General features: G+C 37.1%; 1 protein-coding gene across 6 annotated transcripts in view; it reads left to right on the forward strand.

The window, feature by feature from the left end:
- Window positions 1-1,351: 1,351 nt before the first annotated feature.
- The window catches only part of kairos, a 171,626-nt gene continuing 145,825 nt past the window's right edge, over window positions 1,352-27,152 (forward strand). For 3 of the 6 annotated variants that reach the window (XM_065236058.1, XM_065236063.1, XM_065236062.1), the window contains exon 1: window positions 1,352-1,970. The gene's annotated coding sequence lies outside the window, so the exon portion shown is untranslated. The remainder of the gene's footprint in view (window positions 1,971-27,152) is intronic. The other 3 variants (XM_065236059.1, XM_065236060.1, XM_065236061.1) reach the window with 2 other exon arrangements.

Consider the following 27,152-nt stretch of genomic DNA (forward strand, 5'->3'; position numbering starts at 1 on the left):
AAATTTAATCAGATTGAAGCTGAACACGCTAACTTGAAAGCACCCATTAATGGGTAAAAAGACACATTTTAAAGAAAAGTAGCTTAACTCATTGATGAGTAAATTTTTTACCTATTAATGAGTATCTGTTACCCATGAATTTTACTCATTTACTCATCAATGAGAATAGCCACTTTTCTTAAAAATGGGTCTTTCTTTACCCATTAATGGGTGCTTACAAGTTAGCGTGAAAGGCTTAGGAATCATTTAAATTCATTCAGCGATTGTTTTGGAGGGAAAATAGAGTACGCTTTTTTAACAATATATATAAAAAAAATACCAATTGTATGATTTTTGTCAATTTTTAAGTGTCCCTAATTTTAAACATTTAAAAAATTTAAATTTTTCATTAGCATTTTTTTAAAACAAAATTTCACAAATCGAACATAGAAATTTTAAGATATTAGGCTTTCAATTTAATTTTTTTATTTTTACCTGAAATTACTCTAAAACGGTATTTGTTTGTGATCAACGTCCCCCCGTTTTAGAGTAATTTCAAGTAAAAATAAAAAAAAAAAAACAAAATAACTTATACTAGCAAATGTTTTTCTAATGTACGAATTAAGTTATTTTTTTAGAATTAATATAAGATGAAAATTTCAATTCTGGGGTGAAGTTTATCATGCAGGTGTTTATGCAATGCAATAGAAGTTACCATTTATACTTAGATTTGTTCTGTGCTAAAATTTCAACTAAATATTTTTTCGAAAAATAGTTTAAAATTGGCCTAAATGTAGGCAATGAACATCAGCAATTCACATAACATAATTTGTATTATATTAAATCGTTTATTTTAACGAAGTCTGATTCCGGATTCGGATTCAGCGACCGACAGTTTAGTAAAATAAATAATTCGAGTTACACAGCACCAGCATAAATGCAGATTATGATTGGATTTGAGGAACAAAAAAAAGTTGTATATTTTATCACTTCTACAAAATTGTACATTTAGAGCGGTAGAATGCATCGTTTGTTTGGGAAAACGTTTCAAAAGTATTGCTTAAAACTTTATCTTATAATAAATAAGTAATTAGCACTAGCTTTTACGAAACAGAAACAGTTGAAATATTTGTTGTAGAAAGAAACTACTTTCAGTGGGTAACGCATCGAGCCATCTACTGCAAACAGCTTATTGCTATCTACGCACAATCGGGTTTCGGCGTGTGAGTGCCTCAGTACTTCGGAAATTTTTTGGCACTCACGTGTCCGTGAGCTTTCTCATAGCTTATATCTTTGATTCGGGATATGAAAAGAGTGGACTTGTCGGATTGTGAAGCTGGATACTGCACGTCAGTACATTGATAAGATTGCTCCTCGTCTGACTCGTTTTGTTGGGAGAGCACATTTGCTGCTATCAGAAACAATACTTTATTGTGTTGCATTTATTGTTAATGAGTGTGTTTTGTGCACATCTAAATTGTTGCATTCTGTCTGCTGCTGGATACTTTCCGTTTCGCTTCGGTGCACACGAAAGGATATATGTGATAGCCGCTGTTATCTATTTCAGTGATGGAAAATAATTGCACTTGCACGCTATTTTGCGCCAACTAATCTAGTGATACATCAATCTGAGGCTTTGGATCTTTGCGTGAACCTCTGTGGTGTTAATGAGATTTTACTGATTGTGATCTGTTCGCTAGTGCATATACAGAAGAAAAAGGATATAAACAAGGAAGAGTGACCCGGAAAAGTTTAAATTGCTTCTAGTGAGTGGATAATAAAGTTATACTCGACGGGTGTTGAACAATCCGAATTAAACACTGGAAAGCAAACTTGTTCATACAATAATGGTGGGTGGGAGCCATTCTCTATGAATGGAATGTACAAAGCTAAATACGAGGCGTTAATTTTCTTCTGTGGTTTCACGTGAATGGAAAACTTTTAGTGGAGAATAACATTCGATACCGTTTTAACCATCGACGAATAGCTAGGTAATACGTTAAAGTGATCTACGACGATACATGACTGTGATTTTTCGACTTTGTGAACCATAGGGAGTTTCTTTGGAAGAAATCACGTGAATGCCTGGCTATATATGATTATATTGGATATTTGTAAAGGTTTGTGACTTCAAGTTGAACAGGGTAACAAATTACTAAAACAATTTTTCCGGAGAATTAATAAACTCTTTTCACTATTACGTTTCATCAGGTTCACGTCTCTTTGTGTTATGATTCATGCGCAGAATTGAAAATTGGTTCCACGATTACTAGCTAATTTTGGAATTCATAACAACATAATTAAACAAAATTACCCATCATATTTAGGAATGCTTTTATTGTATTCGATACATTTCAAATAAACATGTATGAAATGTTAGTAAACATTCAAACAATCAGTCTAAGGGTATGTGATGTATGGTTTCTTTTCTGTCTAATTAAAAGCGAATATTTTCTTTAGTAAAAAGTTTCACAAAAGTTACGAAACTAAATTGACTGAAAAAAAAATTATTCTGGTGAAATAAAATATCGATAATCCACGAAACTAGTAAAATAAAATATTTATATTACACGGGATTAAGAAAAAATATTCTACAGTTTTGTGTATATTCTATACTTACACCCAACCGGGGGATGTAAGATTCAATTACAATTATGTGGGATTCATCATCAGAGAATGTTAGAGGAGACCGCATGAACCGAGGATGCGATATACCTAGCTACGGTCTAATGCAAGAAAATTGGAGACCGAAAAATGTAGAGTGTATTAGTGAGGTAAATTAGTTATGTCGAAAAAAAAATAGGAATCAGATTGCCGACTGGGACTGGACTGAACCACGAACGTTGCGATTATCAGACCTGTGCTTTCTTCACTGCTCTCTCCATGCTTCTGGATAGCCTAAAAGCAAACATGAAGCGCTCATTTTTACGCATACTCGGCTTCGTATGCTTTTTCTGCTGGAGAGATTCGAGGCAAGTGTGTGCGTCGTTCTACAAGCTTACTGGTATAGTCGAAAGCGTAGATAGAACACGAAATAAAAAAAGACAAAAAACCATTACATCGGCTGCATGGTCAATTTCTAACATTCGTTGCGATGTTCATGAACAGAGGATGATAGGAAACGGAACGAATCATTGTTATAGATTTTTGGTTTGCCTGTATGAGTTTTGTATACAGCTTTTATCGTTGATTAAAACATTACCAATAATTTTTGAAAATAAAGAGATATTTTATTCTTTATAATGTACATATTACACGGTGTATTTGTTAATATTCAATTTAAACGAAGAAAAACGTCATTATGGAAATCTTCAAAACTATTTACAAAAGAGTTGAATAAAGGTGCGGTCTTCGGCAAAGTAATTTTTAATTATTTTTGTAATAATAATCTCAAGTTTGTGCGATAATGAGAAATGTGTGAATTTTCGACTAGCAAGTAAATATTTTCTATCTGTTTACCATCATTTTTTCCACACTAGAGCAGTCCCACGCCAAATGACGAATCGATCAGACTCAACTTTCTTCGATTAACATGAAACTTTGTTGTAATTGTAATAATTGTTTGTTATGGGCAATTATACAAATTTTAGCTTAAACTCGGCAATGCGGTTAGCAGCGTCACCCGTCGTTCAGGCGTACTTTGAGTGCCACGATGTGAGGGTTCGATTCCCGCTCCAGCCAGTGAACCTATTCGCAACCCGAAAATTTCCCTACTGGTCTATTGGGTGTTGTGTGTGGTCCGTTGTCTAGTGTTAAGTGTTCAGTTTGTGCAACCTCTGGCTAAAGTTTTTAAGTATAGTACATTAATTTTGCGTAAAAATTCTAAAAATGCGTTAAAAACTTAAAACTTCAAAATTTTCTTGAGCAATTTTTATAACTTTTATATATAAAAAAAAAACTGAATTCAAACTTTTGCAGTGGAAAACCTTGGACACTTGAAAATAGAGAAAAGTCGTCGATCAACAACTTTTGGTTTAATTTTTTAACTTTTTTAGTACCCTTTTGTATGTAGTTTTTGCACAGAAAACGATTTACAAAGTCTGTGTCAAAATGAGAGTACTAATAAAAAGATGAAAAAAAAAAAAATGATAAAAATTGTTATTCTATGATTTTCGTCAATTTTTAAGTACCCAAGGCATTTGAGCTTTTTATTTAAATATAAATATTGAACGAGGGCATTTTGCAATTTTAAAGTTTTTCACATAATTTTTGTTTTTTCGTGTATATTTGTCCTAAAAAGATTTTATTTTTCTCTACAACTCTGTCTCACTCGTCACTTCGTTCAGAAGTGACGTTTTCGTGCTACAATTTAATGAAAATTGTACAATACAAGATCCTAAATGACCGAATTATTGCAAAAATGTGCCCATAGCAAACTGTTATGCAAAGTTTCATGCAGATCGGAAAAGGTCGAAACTCAATTTTTTTTTACTACTTGGCCTGGAACTGCCCACTAACTTTTAAATTCTGGCGCCATTTCAGAACACAACCAAATCATTTAAAGCTTGGCTCAAAACAAAAGAAGAGAGACGAAGCTTGCATATTTTACCCACCCAATTGTGCAACAACAAACTGTCAAGAAAAGTAACAATGCACAGTGATGTACTGTGCACTGCATATTTGATACCTCACAGCAAAAAATATTTTTGATATCACATCAAAGTGGATGCACTTCAATCGTGTCGAAAATATGGTGTAATATTACTTGCCAAAAAGGACAAAATTATCATTAATACAGTGCATGAACTGACATTACGCTGCTTTTACTGCATTTGTTTATTGTTGTGGCCATAAAAATTACATGAGATTTTCGACATGATTGGTGCGCATCCTCTTGGATGTAATATTATTTATTTTTTATGATGTGCTGGTATGTGACATATGAAATGCATTTCAGTTAGCGAGGTATTTAGATAGGTTAGAAGCTAACTTGAATTGAAGTTGAAGGCAGGTCTAGAGGTCTACAACTATAAGAACCAAACACTTCTAACATACCACAACTATAGGAGCGTTTACCCTAAGAGCATGTGCAGAATTAAATTTTCAATAGCGGCTTGCTGTTTTTGCATTTATAATATATAATAGGTATAAGTAATAATTAGGAACCTTATAAACCAAGAGGAAGAAGAATATCCTTTGACAACGTATACCCCTTGCCGTTAAAGGGGTACCGTTCATGATCATTTCTCCATCATATTATATTTCTATTGCAACAGGCAAACCAGCTCATAACAAGACCTTTAATGATAGAAAGTTGTAATGAGTTACTGCTAATACTAAGCTATACATATTGGACTCATTAAGGCCAATCATCCTGGGGGAACGTTTTATATGGATCAGGCTTGTTTGATAATGTTTAAACTTCAATGGATGCTTTGGTTGGCTAAAATTTATTAATTTGCATTCTTGTGCATCGAAAACGAAAGGAAAGGCTAAAAACGAATTAAGGCCGCATGTTTTCTCTATCGTTCTATCAATATTGGCCTTTTTGGGAAGGAATCTTATTGATGTACTCACATTTTCGGTAGCCTTCTGGCAAAATGATGTTTTCAATCTAACAAAAATGATATACAATTTCCATTAAATGTCGATTAAAATAATCTAGAAAATATACATTGTTTCTCTAAAAGACAAAAGCATTAAAAGTTCAAGAATACGATGATTGAAGAAGTTTGTGCGACGTATTTGTAAATTTGATCGTATTTTCTTGTCATCGATGAATCACGTCATAGTAGGTATGTGATGGATTTTGTGTCACAGGGGACGTAAGAGCAATGCAATTGAGTTATACGCTTACTTTGACATCAACATGTTTTCCCTTTCATATGTACATACCTGCAAGGGCGTAGCCAGGTTTCGATCTAGGGAGGGGCGAAAAAAAAATTAATATGGAAAATATGGCCGAATACCATTTCACCGAAAGCCTTGGTGTTGCTGAGTTTAAGGGGGAGGGGGAGTCAGCCATGGCTACGCCTATGTATACCTGGATTTCAAATAAACTTCAATGCAGTTTTTATTCAGAAAAAGAGATTGTTATACAGTATTTGCTAGATCTGTACATAAATGGAGAAATCTATACGTATTCCAAAGATACTCGCACCGGGAAGAGCGAGAAAAGATATAGAAAAATTCCTTACGGCAGTGAAATCTATCATCGATATGACTGAAGTTCGCTCGAGGGCTACGTAGTTGTGGACCCGGGGTATTTGTGTTTGCTTTATTGAAACGAAAATTTCTACGAGCTTCCAAGCCGTAAGACAAACACGGGAAAATGGAAAAGTTTGTTGAAAGAAATTTTAGTGACGAAGAAGAACAATCGTGATAAGAAAGTGAAAAGACGCAGCTGCGGAATGACTTTCTGTGAGGACTAGAAAAGGACTGCTATGGTTCAACTGGCCTGCTTTGATTTTCTACACTGCATATAGCAGTAAAGCAATTCCAATCGCTGGCTGGGATGGGATGGAGCAATTGTGGTTGGTGGGCATGGGAAAAAAGCAAACTTTGTCGTCTGCGTTGCGTGACGAATGAACTGTGATTTGGATTTTTGCCGTGACATTTTGTTGAATAAGTGGCAATTAAAATGTGACGGCGAAAAAATAAATTAAATCATCGCACTTTTAATTTTATGATCTTATATATTAGTGTTGCACGACAGTGTTTTCTTCCGAGACATAAAGCCTTTGAAATTTTGTTATGATTATTAGTCATTAATTTTCATTGCATATCTGTATACCTGTTGTTCTCAGCAATGCACCGAAATCCAGACACTTAGTCCACAAATCTGAACAGTTTTAAAAATGGATTATCAATGCCTATCAGCTTATTACTCATACCGTGAACCCCGGTAGTCTGACTGTTCTAATTCTGAACACTTCTTAGTTTAAGCTGTCTGCACGCCGTGCAAACTAAAAAAACTGCTTAAAAGTCATTTAGCACATGACTCCATTCCAATGAAATGGAACGATGCGAAACTTTACTGAAGATCATAGTAAAAATGAACACAAATTAAGAGTCGTTAAGGGGAAGTTGATCACTTTTTACCCATAAACCTGAACCATATGTTTGGAACACAATTTTAAAAATAAACTAAGCATACAATTTCAAAACTAAATTCGTACATTAGAAAAGCATTTGCTAGTACAGGTATGTGAGGTATTTGTTTACCTTTTGATGCTTTTCTAATGTACGAATTTAGTTTTTAAATCGTGTGCTTGGTTTATTTTTAGAATTAAAATTATGCAAATTATCAATTCTGAAGTAAAGTTGATCATGCTGGTTTTTATGCATTGCAATATTCAGAAGATAGCACTTGATTGTGTGTGTGTGTGTGTGTGTGTGTGTGTGTGTGTGTGTGTGTGTGTGTGTGTGTGTGTGTGTGTGTGTGTGTGTGTGTGTGTGTGTGTGTGTGTGTGTGTGTGTGTGTGTGTGTGTGTGAATATGGTACCAACATAAAAAAAATTAGACACGACCGCAGTATGACGTAGAACCACGCAAAATTGATGTTTGTCATGCATTTTTGACTATTATACTTATTATTATGAATGTAGCGGGGCAGAACGTATCTTATTATGAATGAGGCGGGGCAGAACGTATCTTTTGTGCAGAATATGGAAAAAAAAGTATGGACTTTGGATTTTAATCTGATTACATATATATAGAGGTTTTTTTTTTTATTATAGTCACTTTAACACTCTTGGGTCATTCGTGACTTGTCCGGGGGTGAGATTTGAACTCGTGACTTTGGCGTAAGAGGTATGGATGTTAACCACTACGCCGGGGTCGCCCCCATATATATAGAGGTACCAAAAATGTTTTACAGTCAGTAGTTGATAATTTACCAACTTAATATCATCGGATGTATGTCTCCTCTTAAGCAATTGTTTTGAAAATGTTGGCTTTTTTTACTTATAATTGAAGTTTGCTTAAAAATATTTCCCTGTAAAAAATTGTTCGTTAAATCCATGAGTTGACGTTATAGACAGGGGGAGGGGGAGAGAGATATTTTGCATATCCAAGTCGCATTCCTCATTATGTGACAGGTGATCACGCCATGATCCATCTTTATTCGCTGACTTGGTCCTGCTTGCTGCAAGTGCCACGCCGTCCGAAGTGGTAATGAGCAGAGGCAGTAGTTGTAGTAAAATTATGTTTATTTCTGTTGATTGTGGTAGTACATTGATTTATCATTTTAATTGATTAGCCTACCTGGCTCTTCATCTTAGCGAATGTTAGAAGTTGACCTTGCAGGCGATGTAATGATTTTTTGTCTTTTTTATTTCGTGTTCTATCTACGCTTTCGACTATACCAGTATGCTTTTTATTTATAACATTGTAGAACGACGCACACACTTGCCTCGAATTTCTCCAGCAGAAAAAGCATACGAAGTCGAGTATGAGAGGAAATGAGCGCTTGGTGTTTACTTTTAGGCTATCCATATTCAGAGGCATGGAGAGAGCAGTGAAGAAAGCACAGGTCTGATAATAGCAACGTTCGTGGTTCGAGTCCATTTTGGCAACTTTCTTCCTATTTTTTTAGACAAAATTAATTTCACTCACTAATACACTGCACATTTTTCGGTCTCCAATTTTCTTGCATTGGACCGCAGCTAGATATATCGCATCCTCGGTTCATCAGAACTGGAGCCGCTTCCAGTGGTTTCATTGTATGGCAGTTACGCCAACGTGGGTCAGAGCGCTTCCATTCCGTACAATGAAACCACTGGAAGCGGCTCCAGTTCTGATGGAGGAGGCTTTTTGGATAGCGGAAGATAAAGTGTTTATTGTGTTGTACCTTTTGACTATAGTTTTAATATGTATTGTATAGTGACCAAGAATCCTCGGCTTTGTAAAGTTAATTCGTTTGAGCCTTATCAAATAAATCAATAAACGAAAAAAAAATCCAAATTCAAAATAAATTACGTTTCATTTTAACCTAGGTGCTCCAGTTACTACAGTAACTTACCAGTCTTAATTGTTATGATATATATCAATCAGTTTTATTTAAACCTGCATATCAGTGTAACAATTTACATCTTAAAACTAAAAACTAACATTAAATCTCATCTAAATAAAGGGAATTCATCATTGAAATTGAGAATTGCAACAATTTCAGAGAGATGAAGAAACGATTTGTACCTTCCTTAAAAGTTGTCCTAGCTCGCTATCTACTATCTAAATACAATTTTCACACTGCCGTGCTCTAATGGAACTATCAACTCTAGAGTTTCATCTCCTCCATCTATCGTATAAAAATTACCACTTTAGTCTGTTATTTGAAATTAGCATCTTCAACTAAGTTTATGAGCTTTTTCCGAATTTGTGATCAAAATTTTACCACCTTCGTTAAGCGCTGGAATGCCCCGTAACGTGGGTAAGATCACCTTTTTGTGGTACGTTACGGGGTGTAAGATCTATCACCGATTCCTAGTCATGCCTACTTCAAACTAGGGGAACAGGCTTTTTCAGTAATCAAAGGAACACATATTAGTTCTTGTTAATTTTTATGCCTTGTTAAAATAAATGTTCGATATTGCTCCCAATCAGCTCTATGGTAATTGAAAGTAGAGTTGTTGGGACCAGCAGAGGAATTTGAACCTGGTCGGAAACTTGGAGCGTTTCCTACCTGTCGTTTAGAACGAGATTGTAGGATCGCTTTGCGAGTCTTGCATTCCCAAAAATTGGATTTTTGGTTTTCACCACAATTTGAACATTTAAATTTCTTAGGATCTTCCTTCACAGCACAGTCGTCCTTTGCGTGAGAGGAATCACCATAATTCATGCATTTGGCTAGCATGCAGCATTTTTTGTGTTCCGTGACCCCATCCCTGGCATTTACGGCACTGGGTGAGGTTTTCGAAATTTCCTCCAGTCTTCCTGAAGTGTTCCCACTTCACTCGGACATGAAGCATAAGGCTAGCTTTTTCTATGGCCTTGTTTAGTGGTTTTGTTTACTACACTTGAAGTGAACTAAATAAAAATCACTAAAAATCACGTTGCGTGAATCGCCAGGACGGAATTTCATTTTCATTTTGATTACTTGGAGTGGCACAACTACAAGTAATTTTGCCAATTCATCTTTGATCTGATCCAGGGATTCACCACTGGGCAGTCCTTTCATGACAACCTTGAGTACACCTAAACGTGTGTCGTAAGTAAAAAAATTATGCTGCTTTTCAGTAAGATACTTGAGAAGACATTTGAATCCGTCCAAGGTTTCAGCCAATACACAGCATTCACCCCGACGGCCAATTTGCAGTGAAAACTTAAATTTCACGAAGTTTAAAAGTTCCGTGCGAAGAGCATGGAAATCGGAAGTGGTTATCACAATAGGTGGAATCTTTTCCTTCTTGGCATCAAGCCGGGAAAGATTACTAGAATTTTTCCTGGATGATGGATTATTCTCATCATCCGTGAACAAATCAAATTGATAGCTCAAATTAATTTCATCAGAAGGGGGAACAAGAGATCACCCTTTTCTTTTGCGATTAGGTGCCATGGCGGCAGTAAATTTTATATCCAAATCGACTTCCAAGCAGATTACTATAAGAATCTGAAGGAACGAAGAGGAATTTAGCGAATCGATATGAATGACTACCTCGGGTAGGGTCCAAGCAAGGATCGAGAGGAATAAGAGTCAAATAAAGGTAGAAAATTGACAGGTATATTGAGCACTGAAAAGTGCTGTTTAAATTTGTTTTAGCTTAAGGCCGTAGTAACACTTCCTTCAGCAAAAAGCAAATAGATCCGCACGGCAAGAGAACACGATGCGGACTGACAACCACATATTTAGTTTCTACGGTTGGACAACTACAATCAAAATTAGAGAAATGTAAGTAAAAATCAAAACTTTCCCATACTAATTCACCGAAATCTCCATACAAACTTCAAATCAATGACGCGACCCCTAAACCTTCATCAATCATTACAATGTGTTGCGCAGGCTCCTATTTTGTGGTTTTGAATTGAACTGGACATCACTTTTTTTTTCAAAATGAAGCACCCTTATCAGTAGACTATTTAAGAAAGACGTAATTTATGGGAGACTCTTTTCATTTTTGACGTCAAGGGGGCAAGAATACGGATGAAATAGAAGGTGGTCAAATTGTTTCTATTTTGAACAATGTAGATAAAACCTGTTTTTAATCTTTGATTAGTATGCTTTAGCGCAATAATATTACAAAATATATTAATGACATCAGATGTGTACGATGTTATGCTAATGTCCACCACTTTTTCAAATGGTTATCGATAAGGGATTGTGACCAAATAGTCAAGGAATCGACTCACGGTTTTGTAAATTTTGAAGTTACAGAAAAAAAGATGCATGCATTTTCAAACTAAGTGCGTACTCTTGCTCCACTGCACGCTTTACAACAAATTAGTTTTGTTTATATACACAGCAAAAAAATAATTTTGATATCACGTCAAAGTGGATGCACTACAATCATGTCGAAAATATGGTGTAATATTACTTGCTAAAAAGGACAAAATTATCATTAATACAATGCATGAACTGACATTACGCTGCTTTTACTGCATTTGTTTATTTATGTGGTCATAAAAATTACATGAAATTTTCGACATGATTGTAGTGCATCCACTTTGATGTGATATCAAAATTATTTTTTTGCTGTGTAGTTTTTATTTATTTTGATGTTAATTTGAAGTTTTACAAACCTCCCTCTCAATTTTCAAAATTTTCAAACATTTCAGGGAAACAATTTTACAAATCAGAAAATATTAGTTTATTGTATACTTTCGTCTCACTTGTTGCACCAATTGACATTGTTCTGGGCTCTGTTTACCGTATTCAATTGGTAAATAGCTATAATATCTCGAAATATTTCATCATTCCGATGTAAAATAAAAAATAAATGACTAAAAGCTTTGAATGCATAAAGTTTTGAACTGGAATACAGGAGGTTTGTTGGATCGAAATCAAATTTAAACACCCAACCAGGCATGGAAAATCATTTACGTTCATTTCATGCATTCATTTACATTCATTTACCTCTAACTTTTCTCATCAACAGCATTCCGCGAAATGATGTAAAGAGCTTTTGTAGGTTTTGTTATTAGCTACAAGTTTTGCTCATAACTCAAATCTGTATCTCTTATGCATCACGAACTAGAACGGGCAGAACTTGTTACTGTTTTTCAGTGAATGTAAAATACATTCATTGAAAAACAGTAGTGGCTTCTGTTCGCTCTGGTTCGTCATGCATAAGAAATACGGATTTGAGTTGTTAACAAAAGTTGTAGCTAATAACAAAGCCTACAAAAACTCAATACATCATTTTGTGGAATTTTGTTGATGAAAAAAGTTAGGGACAAATGAATGTAAATGAATGCACGAAACGAATGCAAATGATTTTCCATGCCTGCACCCAACCCGTGGATGTAAGATTCGCTTACAATTATGTGGGATTCATCATCAGAGATTGTAAGTGGAGACCGCATGAACCGAGGATGCGATATACCTAGCTGCGGTCCAATGCAAGAAAATTGGAGACCGAAAAATGTAGAGCGTATTAGTGAGGTAAATTTATTGTGTCGAAAAAAATAGGAAACTGTTGGCCGACTGGACTCGAACCACGAACGTTGCGATTATCAGACCTGTGCTTTCTCCACTGCTCTCTCCATGCTCCTGAATATGGATAGCCTAAAAGCAAATATGAAGCGCTCATTTTCTCGCATACTCGGCTTCGTATGCTTTTTCTGCTGGAGAGATTCGAGGCAAGTGTGTGCGTCGTTCTACAATGTTCTACAATGTGCGTCGTTCTACAAGCTTACTGGTATAGTCGAAAGCGTAGATAGGGTTTTTGATCTAATTTCCGTCCTACTATGCACACCCCGCGCTTCACCTCACTCTTCTGAACGAGTTTAAACAAAAAATGGAATATTTCTGTCAAAAATGACTTCTAAATTTATTCACCTTTCCATACGTACCGTTGGATTTGATAAAGAGTCACCAATTGTTGATATTGAAACGCCATTAGATTTTCTTCGTCCTACGGATAAACGTAGAAAAAGGGGATTCGCTAGGAGCGCTTCTTTTGTTTTGAGAACAATGAGCGTAAATATTCATACAATGCGCTCTAACAGGATTTATGTTGTAGCTAATGAACTAACGCATCGGAACAAACCTATTATGGATTTGTGCACGGTGAAATAATTGATATTATTGATCTTTTCTGATCGATAGAACGGAAATGGGCGATTACGACGAAGTAGCGCTCTACCCTAGAACACGAAATGAAAAAGACAAAAAACCATTACGGAACTAACATTCATTGTAATAGAGGCATTCGAGGCAAGTGTGTGCGTCGTTCTACAATGTTCTACAACGTGCGTCGTTCTACAATCTTACTGGTATAGTCGAAATATCCACGCTAACACGAAATAAAAAAAGACAAAAAACCATTACATCGCTTGCATGGTCAATTCCTAACATTCGTTGCGATGTTCATGAACAGAGGATGATAGGAAACGGAACTAACATTTATTGTAATAGATTTTTGGTTTGCGTGAAGCTATGTTTACACATTTCAAATTTGTTCATAGGCATTCAACTTCGATCAATTTGAGCAATAGCCAAAAAAGTTGCCCGTGGACCAAATTTTGGGACAATCTAGTTTAAAATAAGTTATTTTTTTATATCAGGTGGGGTCGGTACTTTTTTTCCGATTCTGACTCCGACTTCTTATGCTCAAAACATTGACTCTGACTACGAGTCCAGCTGTTTTATACTACTCAATTAAAGATTAAACAAATTATCTTATCACAATATCATTAAAAAGGATTGTTGAGAAACGAAAATTGAATGGTGTAGTGATCAACTTCACCTCAATGATCACCCAGTTTAACGGTGTTCTGCAACTTTGTCGAACATTGTGCTGGCCTATCTCAACTAATAATAAAGTTGATATTTTGAATTTATTAATCATAGAGACCATATTTTAACGCCAATTAAAAGATTGTAATTTTTACCTAAATCTAATGCAAGAATAAGAAACATTTTTCTCTTAAATATGGCTTTCGCAACTTGGAGTCTTTTTGCACAATAGTATCCAAGCAGGAACGATTATCTCAATAAGGTACACCGGGGCAAGTTGAAACGCGTGGGGAAGTTGAAACGGTAGGTGTATGTCTTACCAGAAGTGAATAATTACTGAGATTATTTCTAATCTAGTATAGTTTACGTTACTACATAATGCCTCTCGAAAATAATTACAGTGAATATTCACTTCCACTAAAAGATACACGCACCGTTTCAACTTCCTCGCGCGTCTCAACTTGTCCAGGTGTACCTTACCTTGAATTGGATTAGCCTGACATAAGAGGTAAAATACCGAAGAATAATACCAACAAATGTTCCTACAATATCATTCCAATTGCATGCTATTTTTTGGTATTATTCTTTACCTCTTCCCGAGCTGGAGAAAACAACTAATATATACCTAATTCTGATCTGATACCAAAATTTGGTGTTGATCAGCATGACATAAGAGCTAAAATACCAAAAAATTACATGCAAAATACTTTGTAAATAACAAAAATTGATATTTGGATTCCAAAATAATACCTGTGTGGTATTGTTTTGGTATTTCAATTGCATAATTTGGTATTGAAATAGTATTGTGGAAATTTTTTTTGGTATAATTTTTTGGTATTTTACCTCTTATGTCATGCCTATTCATACCAATTTAAGATATCGAGATATTCGTTCTTGCTCGCGTTATGTCAGGCTGATCAACAGCACATTTTGGAATCAGGAACAGAATTAAGTATTCATTAGATATTTTCTCATGCTCGGGTCGAATCGATTTGCTATCTTGGAAAAAAAGTTGTTCTACATAGTTTGCTCAATCTAAGTCTCAGGCACGGCTAATATTCAGTAATATGGGAGTTGTCAGCAAACTTGCAACACAATTTGATTAAATTTGTCATAATTATTGGGGGTCGTAATCCACCATACAAACTCGATTCACATTTCTTCTTCTTCTTCTTCTTCTTCTTCTTCTTCTTCGCATTTCAAGCTTATTGCATATCGCATATTAGCTTATTGCGTGCTCTCAACTTAGTGTTCTTGCTTTGTAGCTGCACCTTTACCGACTGAGCTAAGTGAGGCCCTATTTGGCATCCATCCACATTTGGCACATTTGAATAGTATTTAAAATTAATGGAAATATTTTTAGAAAAACAAAAAACCAAGAAATCACTGTACGACCAACTTCCGTCGATGTGCTCAGTCGAACCCACGCAATCCATTACGATTTTAACGAGCGACGAGAAAGTAAAGTACATAATGATGATAGAGACAATTTAGTCCTTCATACCGCAAAGCTTTTATACATGCATCGTATTGCATTGTTGACTACGTGAATCAAATTTGCTCTGAATTTCTGTGCAATAATCAACGATTACTGCTTGCAGGGTTGTTAAAGTCAAAATAGTATTGAAGTTTAATTTTATGTATGTGTGTCTGTGCAAGACGGGCCCGTAACGAGGTGGCTGTATTTAAATATTTAAAGACTTGTATGTCTGAAAAATATGTAAAACATTCAAAATTAACCCGAATTTGTTTAATTTTTGAGATAATGTTATGTTATAGTATCATGTCATGAAAAGCATTTGCATGTAAAAATGAATATTTTCGTAAAATCCTTCACGAGATGATTTTCAATCAAGTTTCCTGAGCTCCTTATGTATTATGGTTGAAATCTAGTTAGAATCAAAAATTTGGCAGAAATAAAATATTTATGCCGAAGAGCTGGTGTTGAGTACTTAGCACTGATGAAGTGTGTAAGTAGTAGACGAAAATATAAAATGTATAAACAGAATAAAATTGTTCTTAAATTTGCTAAAAAACAAATGTGATCCAAATGTTATTCAAAGTGAAAGAGAATGATAAATAAAGTCAAATATTCATGTCACTTGAATCTGTTTTGCTGTTAATTCGGGAGCTCACGGTCTCAATTACCGATCCGATTACTGAATTAACAGATTTAACTGACATATTTTACTTTATTATCACTTAATTTTCACATTTGGCAGAACTATTGAAGTCAAATCTGCTGGCGATTTCGTTAAACCGAAGTGTCATAATTTTGGATCATGTTGTCCATAACGAGTGTGACGGTTAGCTAAATGCAATAAATTGCGTCGTCTCAAAGGTCGTTCTGGAACATTATATATTCAATTCAGCGAGAATATCTGGGGCGTCAATATCGTTGGTCAACACCTTAGCCACGAATACAGCTTGCATAGTCGATCTTTTTTGTTCCAGGGTATCAATTCCCAGCAGCATACAGCGATGTTCATATGGAGGAAGATTCAGTGCGTCGTGCCAGGGTAAGTGTCGGAGGGTTAAGCGCACAAACTTTTACTGTACAGCCTCGAATCGATCGACCCAGTTTCTATTGTATGGACACCATACTACTACGGCAGATTCCAAAATAGAGCGTACTAGGGCACATTAGAGGGACTTCAGGCAGAGAGGATCGCGAAATCCATCAGCAAGCTTAAAGATGAACCCGAGCTGCTTGTTAGTTTTTGCTAACACATCTTCACATGGCGGCCGGAAATTGATTTCACGGTCCAAAATCACACCTGATCCATGCGTTCGAGAGTTTGCCCAGATAGCTTGCAGTTGAAATATAACGGTTGACGCTTTCTACTAAATGAGATCGTCAAGATGATCAAGATGATTACACTTGCTCCAGTCCTCAAACAAATCCAATAACCGTTGCAGCTCCAAGCAGTCTTCAATACAAGTGATTACCATACATATCTTAACGTCATCTGCATAGAATATTCGCTGTCCGCGTGGCAGAACAAATGAAACATCATTTATAAATAATGAGAAGAGAAGCGGGCGTAGATTGCTTCCTTGCGGTACGCCGGAAGGAATGAAAAATGAATATGAAGAGCCGATCCTTACTTCCACAGGTGATACCGATTTTTTTTTTAACTTACGTAGAGCATTTTGGACGTGCTCCTCGGTGATTTGAAGAATTCCAAGTTCAAAGCTGTGCAACGGAGTATTACTGAGTGCAGCGTCGATCTGCGTTTGCGTGGTCAATGTATTCGAGAAGGCATTCTTGAAGTGATCGGCAAATAGCTCACATTTACTAGACGCTGAACTAGCAGAACGCTCATCAAAGTACATGGATGTAGGTAATCCATCTTCGTTACGTTTAGTACGAACAAACGACCAGAAATTTTTCGCATGCACGCGCAAGTCCCTTTGCGTTCGATCAATGTACCGAGCATACAGAATACGATTGTACCGAGCATACTTGTTACTAGCAAGCACAAAGCGATGCTTCAACTTCTGAAGCGCAGATCGTCCACGGCGCTTCAATTGGCGAAGGCTGGAGTTTGACCAAGGCGGCTTCTATGGAGGACGTTGAAGAGGTACGCTAGCGATTTCATCCAGATCCAGCAGATCCAGGAATTCCCAATCGATCGAGGACAGTGCATCGTTTAGCAGGTCGTAGTCTACCCGACGCAAATCAAACTGGTTAGAATTATGAAGTGGCTCGTGAATCACCGGTAACGATATAGATACGGTGACATCAATAGCAGGGTGTGCGGTGTCAGTAACAACGAGTGATTCGACTGCGTCGGAAACACAACAGCTTTGTAACTCAGTATCATTAACGTTTAAAGAGATGATGGATTTTAATTCTTAATACGTCAATCGATAGAAATTTTTTCTACAAATCTGTAAAAATTAAGATGATACCATTTCTCAAAACGTCACTATTGAAAATTGCATGAATGTGCAACTGTTGCCATGATAGTTAAAAGTATCGCCGATTGCCTGCGAAAAGTGCTTTCCCTAACACAGATTTCAAAATTGCATTCCATCTGGTCTCATCGAACGGTGTTTATTCAATCACCGCGTGTGGTGAGTGGTGGTGTTCTCCAGTACACAACAAAAGGCTCCCCGCAAGCAAATAGCTATCAAGGCTCGGATTCAGTTGCTCGTCGTGAGCCGCTGTGGGCCATCTACGCCAAGCGCGTCACCCTCGTTCCAAAGTCGAGCGCTCTTTCGCTCATCCGTTTCGACGAAGCTTGAAAGGAAGACCAATGGAGCGACGGGAGAAAGAGAGACAAGCGATTGAACATTTGTTTGTGCACGCCGACTGAGGTTCTAGAATGCTGCGAAGCTGTTCGACTTTAACAGAAAAAGAAAGCCAGCAGTCTCTTCGTCGCATCGATTTGGTCGATTGAAGCTGATATTGTGACGCCCTGTCTAGCAGTGCTGTTAATTTTCATATCATTCGATTGAAGATGAACCAATACAAGCATTCAATAAATTCTGTGAAAACGAATTCTCACATGACCATGATTTGATGAACCCCTTTCTCATTCGAAGCTCATCATCACTGTCAATTGAGTCACTCACCATCATTCGACAGTATAGTATGTATAGTATGGAAGAAACCCAGCAAAATGGTCCCGAACAGACAAGTCGACCCGATGTCGGATCAATGTATGGCAAATTGAAGGTCGATGTCGACCCAATGTCGTGTTGTTGTCGGATCAATTTTGGGTTTATTTCGAGTAAATGTCGGGTCAACATGGCGTTTGAGTTTGGTAGAAGTCAGGTTGGTGTCGGGTTGGCTTAGCTTTTTCGCCGGAATGTCGACCAGAGCTCTGTTTATGTGTAGGTTACACTCAATTGAATGATATCAAGCGTTTCTCAAATGAGAATGATCCATGCTTTCGTCAAATGACTAAGCAACCATTCGAATGAAGTCCCCTTTGATAGTCAATAGCTGCCTTTCTCATTTTCACCAATAAATTCAATTGATTTTGAGAATTTACAGCACTGGTGGGGATTCACCCAGCATGGAGAAAAGCCGATATCATGCTGAATGAATCTTTGATTTGGTTGAAACTTTGCTCAGGGTCATTTGGAAACAAGCGTAATTTTTCACAAGGGATTTGTTTTGGCACACACTTTATTCAAACAATCCTACTTGGAAAAACTTCGAGTGTAGAACAAAACCGCCTAAGAAAAAAAAAATGTATGCTGAACATTAGGCTTTATGCAGCTCAAGGTCAAGGTCTCATCGACCTTATTCGCCGTGGAACGCCAGTTACATTTAAACTGCTGCTCGTTTTCCATGGATTTATTAGTTTTTTGGAGTTTCGGTTTGACCAAGGCCCAATACCGTTCGATAGGACTGTTGGGAGGGTTGTGGTCTTTGGGTACGACAACCACGTTGTTCGCATCGTACCACTCGATTACCTTTTTCCCATAGTGGCAGCTCGCCAAGTCCGGCCAGAACAGCACAGGTCTATTATGTTGCCTTAGGAATGGTAGCAGCTGCTTTTCCAGGCACTCCTGGACATAGATCTCTTGATTGATGGTTCCCGTAGTAATGAAAATGCCACTTTTTAGACCACAAGTTCATATGGCCTGCTAGACGAGATATTTTTTCGGGAACTTCTCAATTCTAGATGCTCAACAAATCTCACACTAGCGAATCAAACTTCGAAAAATCTTCTTTGATTTCTCGTATCTACTTGCATCGCGCATCATCTTTTTGCAGGAAATCTTCAAAATCGTCATCAATCTTCTTCATATCTACTCAGCGTGCGCGCAGCTAACCACAGCAAAACACAATTTTTCCAGCATCGTAGATAGAGTCGCCCTCCTCGGGAACTTCGATTGTTTGATGGTTTTGAAAATTTCAGCCACCTTCTCTTTTCCTGATGCGGTATGAAACTCCTGTCCCGGAAGCTGCTTGAAATCCGCCTTCACATAAGTTTCGTGAAAACTGGAGAGCAAACGGTGAAAACTCATCATAGCAACCATTGTATATACACTCAACTTCAAAATGCAGCATTTCAGGGTTTTTTTTATGCAAGAACAGAAATACACAAATTTGAAGTTGAACAATTTTTGCGCGTTCCATACTTTAGAGCCAAAGTTGTGTAATGCTTCCAAAGAGACTGATCATCGAAGTTTTCGCTGCACATCCACGATTTTAAAAAGTGGCCCATCCACCTCGCACGTCTAAGGCTACCTATCTTGTGAAATCTTAATCCTTTCGGAGGAACTCCACCCAAAAACATTACGACCAATTCGATGAGCTTTCGTAATCCGAACGTTTGTTCTTTAATCAACAGCTGATCGTTACAAAACGCGATGATTCTGTCGCTCCATGGTCCATTTAAGGTCCTCAGCTCCAGATCATCCAGAACAGTCCGGAATTTTCGGTTAATCCGATTTTGGTTGAATTCATTGAAAGAAACGAGATTGTTCGACGTGTTTGAACACAATTTCGGCGATGTGATGGCGGCATGCCAATGGTAGCAAATTTATTTTGAGTAGAACTGGAAGGGGTATAAGACCATTTTTTACTCGTTGATTGTCTCCATTATCGCAGCTGTTTCAGTATCCGCCGTTCCGCATGATAGGGAAGGTATCGAAAGATGTTTAGTCACCCCTGCTCCAGTAACAAGAATACCGATCAACGCGCTTTCTGTTGATGTCAGGCAGAATATTTCTATCCCAGTGTACTACCAAAAGTATATCAGTTTCAAAGCTTTGCTTTAGCTGGTAAATTTTCAATCAGAATGAACCATATGAAAATAATGTTAGCTATGCAATCAAATTTAGAAAAAATCTTAACAAAGAATTTAAAAATTATAGAATTTATGAATTAAATAATTTAATAATTTAAGAATTTTGGAGTCTAAGAATTATATAGTTTTATAATTTTCAAGTCATAGTATATTTTTTGCCTTTATAATTTAAGAATTAAAGAAGTGTTTGTACAAAACGTGTACAACTACCCTACCCAATTACTCATATCAACACACAAGTGCCGCAAGCGTAGTGTTATCATGCCTACCGTTCTATTGTAAAGATTGCAAATAAATTCAATAGTTCGCATGCCTCTGCCATGGCAGGATGGCCCGATAAACGACCGTGTTTTATTTTCACCATCTATTCACACAACGTAGGGAAGTTCTGCCCGTGCGCGATCAAGAAGTTTATAATCTTAGAACAAAATAAAACCCTTTACTTCTTTCGCCAGCGCCTCACGATGTTTCATTCGGTAACGGTGAATGTTCTGATAATTTATAGCGTAATCAGCTGTGTTGGACGACTTCGTGTGATTGCCTTTAATTATTGCTTCCAAAATCATACTCGCATTTCTATTAGATATTCCAGTTCTTTCAAATGCTGCTGCAAAATTCGGAGATGTGCTGTTCATTTTTTTAACTGGGGTACCTGTAAGCAGTGATGGGCAAAACACCGGTACAGCACCGGTACGGTTTTCTAAAGCATAACCAATGTGCTGATCTGTTGTACCGAGTGTTTGGTGCTGCTGTCGGTTCGGTTTGGTAATTGCAAACAACACCGCACCGTGTTCACCATTTCGCTGCACACGGTGCGGTTCTGATTTTCCAGTACCGGTGTTCTGTGTTCACAAGGATGATGTTTTGAATTCAAGAACCGATCCGGTACTGTTGTGTGTTTATGTGCGTGGTGCGCATTATTCAAAATTGCCAGTGATGGCAGATAAGTAAACAGAAATTGTATTTGATGAATAATATTATGCAGTGTCAAGTCGAAATAGCGGTTTTTGAATACAGAAAAACTGTGAATTCAAATGATGTATTACGCAATGTGGATATTTCCAGAATCGGTGTGACGTGGAGATCGGAAATCGTCAACCAACGCCACCTTGAAATCCAAGATAGCGGCTTCCGGTTATAGAAAAAAATTAAACACCTTTAAACACCTGTGAAATACCTTTCAAAATGGGTATTTCCGGAATCAGGGTGACGTCTTGAGACCGGAAATCAATGTCTGCCGCCATTTTGAAATCCAAGATGGCGGCTTCCGGTTGTAGGAAAGCTGGGATATAAAGCCAAATATCCTCCAATATGTCTATTTTTGGAGTCAGGGTGACGTCTTGAGACCGGAAATCAATGTCTGACGCCATTTTGAAATCCAAGATGTCGACTTCTGGTTAGATTAAAACTGGGAAATAATGCCAAATATCCTTCACTATGGGTATCTTTGAAATCAGGATGACGTATATATACCGGATATCAAAGTCTGACGCAATTTTGAAATCCAAGATGCCGGCTTCCGGTTTTAGAAAAACTGGGAAATAATGCCAAATATCCTTCACTATGGGTATTTTTGGAATCAGGATGACGTATACATACCCGAAATCAATGTCTGAAGCCATTTTGAAATTCAAGATGGTGACTTCCAGTTGTAGAATAACCAGAAGCCGCCATCTTGGATTTCAAGATGGCGTCAGACATTGATTTCCGGTCTTTATACGTCATCCCGATTCCAAAAATACCCATATTGAAGGGTATTTGCTTGTATTTCCCAGTTTTTCTACAACCAGAAGCCACCATATTGGATTTCAAGATGGCGTCAGACATTGATTTTGGGTCTTTATACGTCATCTCGATACCAAAACTACCCATATTGAAAGATATTTGACATTATTTCCCAGTTTTTCTACAACCGGAAGCTACCATATTGGATTTCAAAATGGCGTCAGACATTGATTTCCGGTTTTTATACGTCATCCTGATTCCAAAAATACCCTTATTGAAAGATATTTGACATTATTTCCCAGTTTTTCTATAACCGGAAGCCGCCATCTTGGATTTCAAGATGGTGTCTGACATTGATATCCGGTCTATAAACCTCATCCTTATTCCAAAAATACCCATATTGAAGCGTATTTGCTAGTATTTTCCAGTCTTCCTACAACCGGAAGCCGCCATCTTGGATTTCAAGATGGTGTCTGGCAATGATTTCCGGTCTTTATACGTCATCCCGATACCAAAAATACCCATATTGAAGGGTATTTGACAGTATTTCCCAGTTTTTCTACAACCAGAAGCCACCATCTTGGATTTCAAAATGGCGTCAGAAATTGATATCCGGTCTATATACGTCATCCCGATTCCGAAAATACCCATATTGAAGGGTATTTGCTAGTATTTCCCAGTTTTCCTACAACCGTAAGCCGCCATCTTGGATTTCAAAATGGCGTCAGACATTGATTTCCGGTATTTATACAGGATTTGACAGGATTTCTCAGTTTATCTGCAACAGGATGCCGCCTTCTGTATTTCAAGAAGGTATCGGTTATCGATTTCCAGACTATAGGCGTCACGCGGACTCCAAAAATACCCATATCGAAGGGTATTTGTCAGACTTCAAAATGATTTCTAGTTCCTTCGCTACCAATATTGTCTAACAAAATATTTGGCAATTGAATTAATAACTGTCGCTTGGTACAAATATTTTACTCACCTTTTTGGGAGCACTGCTATTTAATTCTTGCCAATGTTCCGAACCAAGAACGGTATACCCGGTTTTGGTAACATATAATTGAACCCTGCACACGGTTTATATCTCGTGTACCAAAACCAAAATTCTAGCACACCGGTTTTCGGTTTTCAAGCTGCGGTTCTGAACATCAACTCGAAAACCGGCACACGGTTTTGATTTAGAACACACTGGTACACTAAAACTCAACCGAACCAGGGTACACGCTTACATAAACACAGGAGTATTTTTTGAACACGAACCAGCACACGGTGCGCACCGGTTGGTTCAGTTGCCCATCACTGCCTGTAAGTACATAAAAAAAGGAGAAACAACCCGGAACAACCGTAAAAGTGGTCAATTTATGAAATTGGTAGACAATTATGTGGATAGACCAATCCAGTGGATAGAAATTAATGGAGTCTTGGATCCCCAAAGGGCGTCAATGATCGATTTCCGGCCTCTTAACTTCGTCTCCGTTCTTGAAATGCCCATATTGTGGAGTATTTGACGATTTTTTTTATCTTGCATTCCAAAATGGCGTCAATCATCGATTTCCAACCTCCTATAGCCATCGTCTCCGTACATATTATACGGTATTTAACACTTTTTCACAAACCGGAGGTCACCATATTTGATTCCAAGATGGCGCCAACAATCGATTTGCAGCCTCTACATGTCGTCCCCGTTCTGGAAATACCCATATTTAGGAGTATTTTACAATTTTTAACATACCGGAAGTCGCCATCTTCCGAAAGTTCACCCCATCATCACTAAAGTCCTTTTCTAGTCACAAGTTCGAATTATTTGTATTGAGTCCTCTATATGTGCTTTCTAAAAAAACGCTGAGTTCTTTTATGAACTGACCACTTTTATGGTTGGTTTGGACCTTCCAAAAAGTAGACCCTCATGGTCCATTTTTCAGTAGCAAGTCCAAATTCATTCTAATGAGTCTTCTAGTAGTCCTGCCAAAAAAAAAAACACAGATATCCAGGACCAATTTTACGAATTGAACACTTTTAAGGTTGTTCCGGATGTCCCCGTAGGTCACCCAGTGGCCTCCAGTGTTAATTTTTTGGTCACAAGTCTGAATTTATGTTAATACGTCTTCTATAAGTGCTTTCAAAAAAACCGCATAGCTCTAGGTAATTGGTCAGTTGTAGCAGTTGTTCTGGAATTTCCTAAAGGCCACCTGGGTCGATTTTCCGGTCACAAGTCCGAATTTATTCTAATGAGTCTTCTAGAAGTATATATTATAATCTGAACACTTTAACTAAAGTTTCAGATTATTTGGAGGGTTCCGGTCACAAGTCCGAATTCATTATAATTAGTCTTCTAGAAGTGCTTTCGAAAAAAAAACTCCAGGCCTAGGCCCAGTTGTATGAATTGACCATTTTCGCTGTTGTTAAGGACTTTCCAAAAGCTCACCCAGTAGATTTAAGTGAGCATTTTCCGGTCACAAGTCCGAATTCGTACAAATGAGTCTTCTAGAAGTGCCTTCTAGGACCAATTTTATGAATTTACAACTTTTACGGCTGTTCCTGATCTTCCAGAAGGTCATCCCGTAGCCCCGGGGTTATGGAAAAGGGTTTTATGGTTTTATGGATTTATGTCCGTTTTTATATTTTTAAGGGAGGTGTATATTGCAGGTTAGCTGGTATTAGCAGCTAATCTCAACGTCATTTCGTTCAGCAAATTAAATCCAACTGTTACATATACAATTAATAGGGGGATCCAAAGGGATGCATAATAAATTTTGAATTAAAGTACCTCAATGTTTTGTTACGTTTTGCTGTTTTCATGACCATGTTCCAAGTATGTACATTAGGGTGGGTCAACTTTATAATCCCCTGTTACCCATTGCATATTGAGGTCCCCAAAAACTGTGCGAAGTTGTGGCAAAAAAAAAAAATATTGTGTTGTGGAACACCTGGTCTGAAGTAAAAGATTATTTACTTTTTGTACAAATATCAAATCGAATTGCAGTCTTGAACATACGTGGTTTGTTCAGTATTCGCAATCTTAATCCGAGATTTTCTGAAATTTAAGCAATATTTGAATTTTTGGGTGATTAAAAGAAATTCTGCTCAAATCTTACAGTAGACATATCCTGAGATAATTATTTATGTTTAAAACTGGAAGGGACTGCTCATATTTCAAAGATGAAAAAGTTAGCTATGAAAAATATTAGGTAAACAAGAAATTGTTTCAAATTCAGATGAGCATTTTTGCTATTTTTCATAGTCAGTATTGGGCTAATCTAAGTGCAGAATCTTGATATTGTTGACGTTTGGATCTCGAAAAAAAAAACTGCTCATGTTTCAAAGAAGGAGAATTCCATTAAGATAAATAATAGGCTAAACATTCCTTAGCTTACATTTCCGTCTCGCATGATCTTCAAATTTAAGTCCCAAAGCTCAGTTCGCGATCCGCATTTTTATTGCATGAGATGTTGAACATTTTTTTTCGTTCAAAAATTTGTGCTCTGTCTGGGACTGTCTGTATGGAAAAAAAATTCAAAGTGTTGAAAATTTGATTTTTCCTAAAATTTCGTCAACAGAAAGCTCTGAATATGTACAATCAAATGTAAAAAAAAACGTAGATAAAAAATGGTGCTGTTCCTTCCAATCTTTTGTTCACATTGATTTGAGGTTGATTTGATCCACGCGGGTTTGATCCAGGGATGTGTGTGAAAAAGTTCATCGAAATGTATATCTTGCAAGAGGAATCAAGTCACCCCCATGCCGGAATCAAGCCTTCCTAAATTTTTTCAAAAACTTTTTTAGACATCTTTCAGACAGATGTCCTTTTGAAAATTCATGTATCTCGTTAGAAGATTGAATATATTTATGTTAAAAGTTACATAATGAGTATTGCTATAAGGTTTTGATGTGAAATTCATTTTTATGCTGTGCTCTGTGTTTTCTTAATGTGCATCTTTCCTAGAAATAAAAACTAGACAAAATGAGCATAGATAAAAAAGAGCATTTCCTAACGATCAAAGAGCATACACTACAGGAATTACAGGCAAAACAATTCACACTATTATCTTTAAGCTGGAGGCCGAACTTTTCGTAAAACAATTACCTCAATAAAATCCCTCTCCCTTCATTGCGATACTCTATTAGGCAAAAGAAGCCTTTTGAAGTTAGGTGTTAAAAAGAGAGTTAAATATTATCCAGACCTGCATAATATCTGTAGGAGGTAGAAGGGATAACTTTCACCCTCTTGATATGGTTCACCACAACGCGTGCATGCAACTGGTGGTTTTGTAAAACCACTTCTTTTCTTCAATATTTAATGCCATCGCCAGCAAGTTATATACGAAGTCGACGACGACTATCATGACGACAGCAACGTTTTGGCATGGCAATGCATTCCTGTAAAAAAGTTCTGTTCCTTTTACGACACAATATAAGCCAAACATAACGTCATCGTGCTCTCGTTCCCCTTGTCTGTCGCTTGTACCTCAATTATTGTATAGTAAATTCAAACACATGAAACAAGAACATCAACTAGGTAATTTTATGCAACATTATTTAGAACAAGACATTGTACAAAATATAGCACTATGCAGAAGCACAACTTTTCTTGCATTGACAACGAGAATCGTTTTAGAGCTATTTTACATCGTCACTGGTTGGATGTTTGGAGAGCAAACAGGAAGCAGTGTTTTGTTTATCTCCGGAGAGTTTTTCTTCCTTCAAGCATCACATCCTTGAAGGTGTATTCAAATATGTAACAGCCCTGTATGTTCCTCTGTACCTATACATATGTAGGATACAGCACAGTGATACTAGGGAACAAGAAAAGGACAAAAGCTCAGGAACTCTTGATT

This window comes from Ochlerotatus camptorhynchus, unplaced genomic scaffold, assembly GCF_037179485.1.
Source record: "Ochlerotatus camptorhynchus isolate MF236.1 unplaced genomic scaffold, CSIRO-AGI_Acam_v1.1 ptg000524l, whole genome shotgun sequence".
In the NCBI taxonomy this organism is placed as follows: domain Eukaryota; kingdom Metazoa; phylum Arthropoda; class Insecta; order Diptera; family Culicidae; genus Ochlerotatus; species Ochlerotatus camptorhynchus.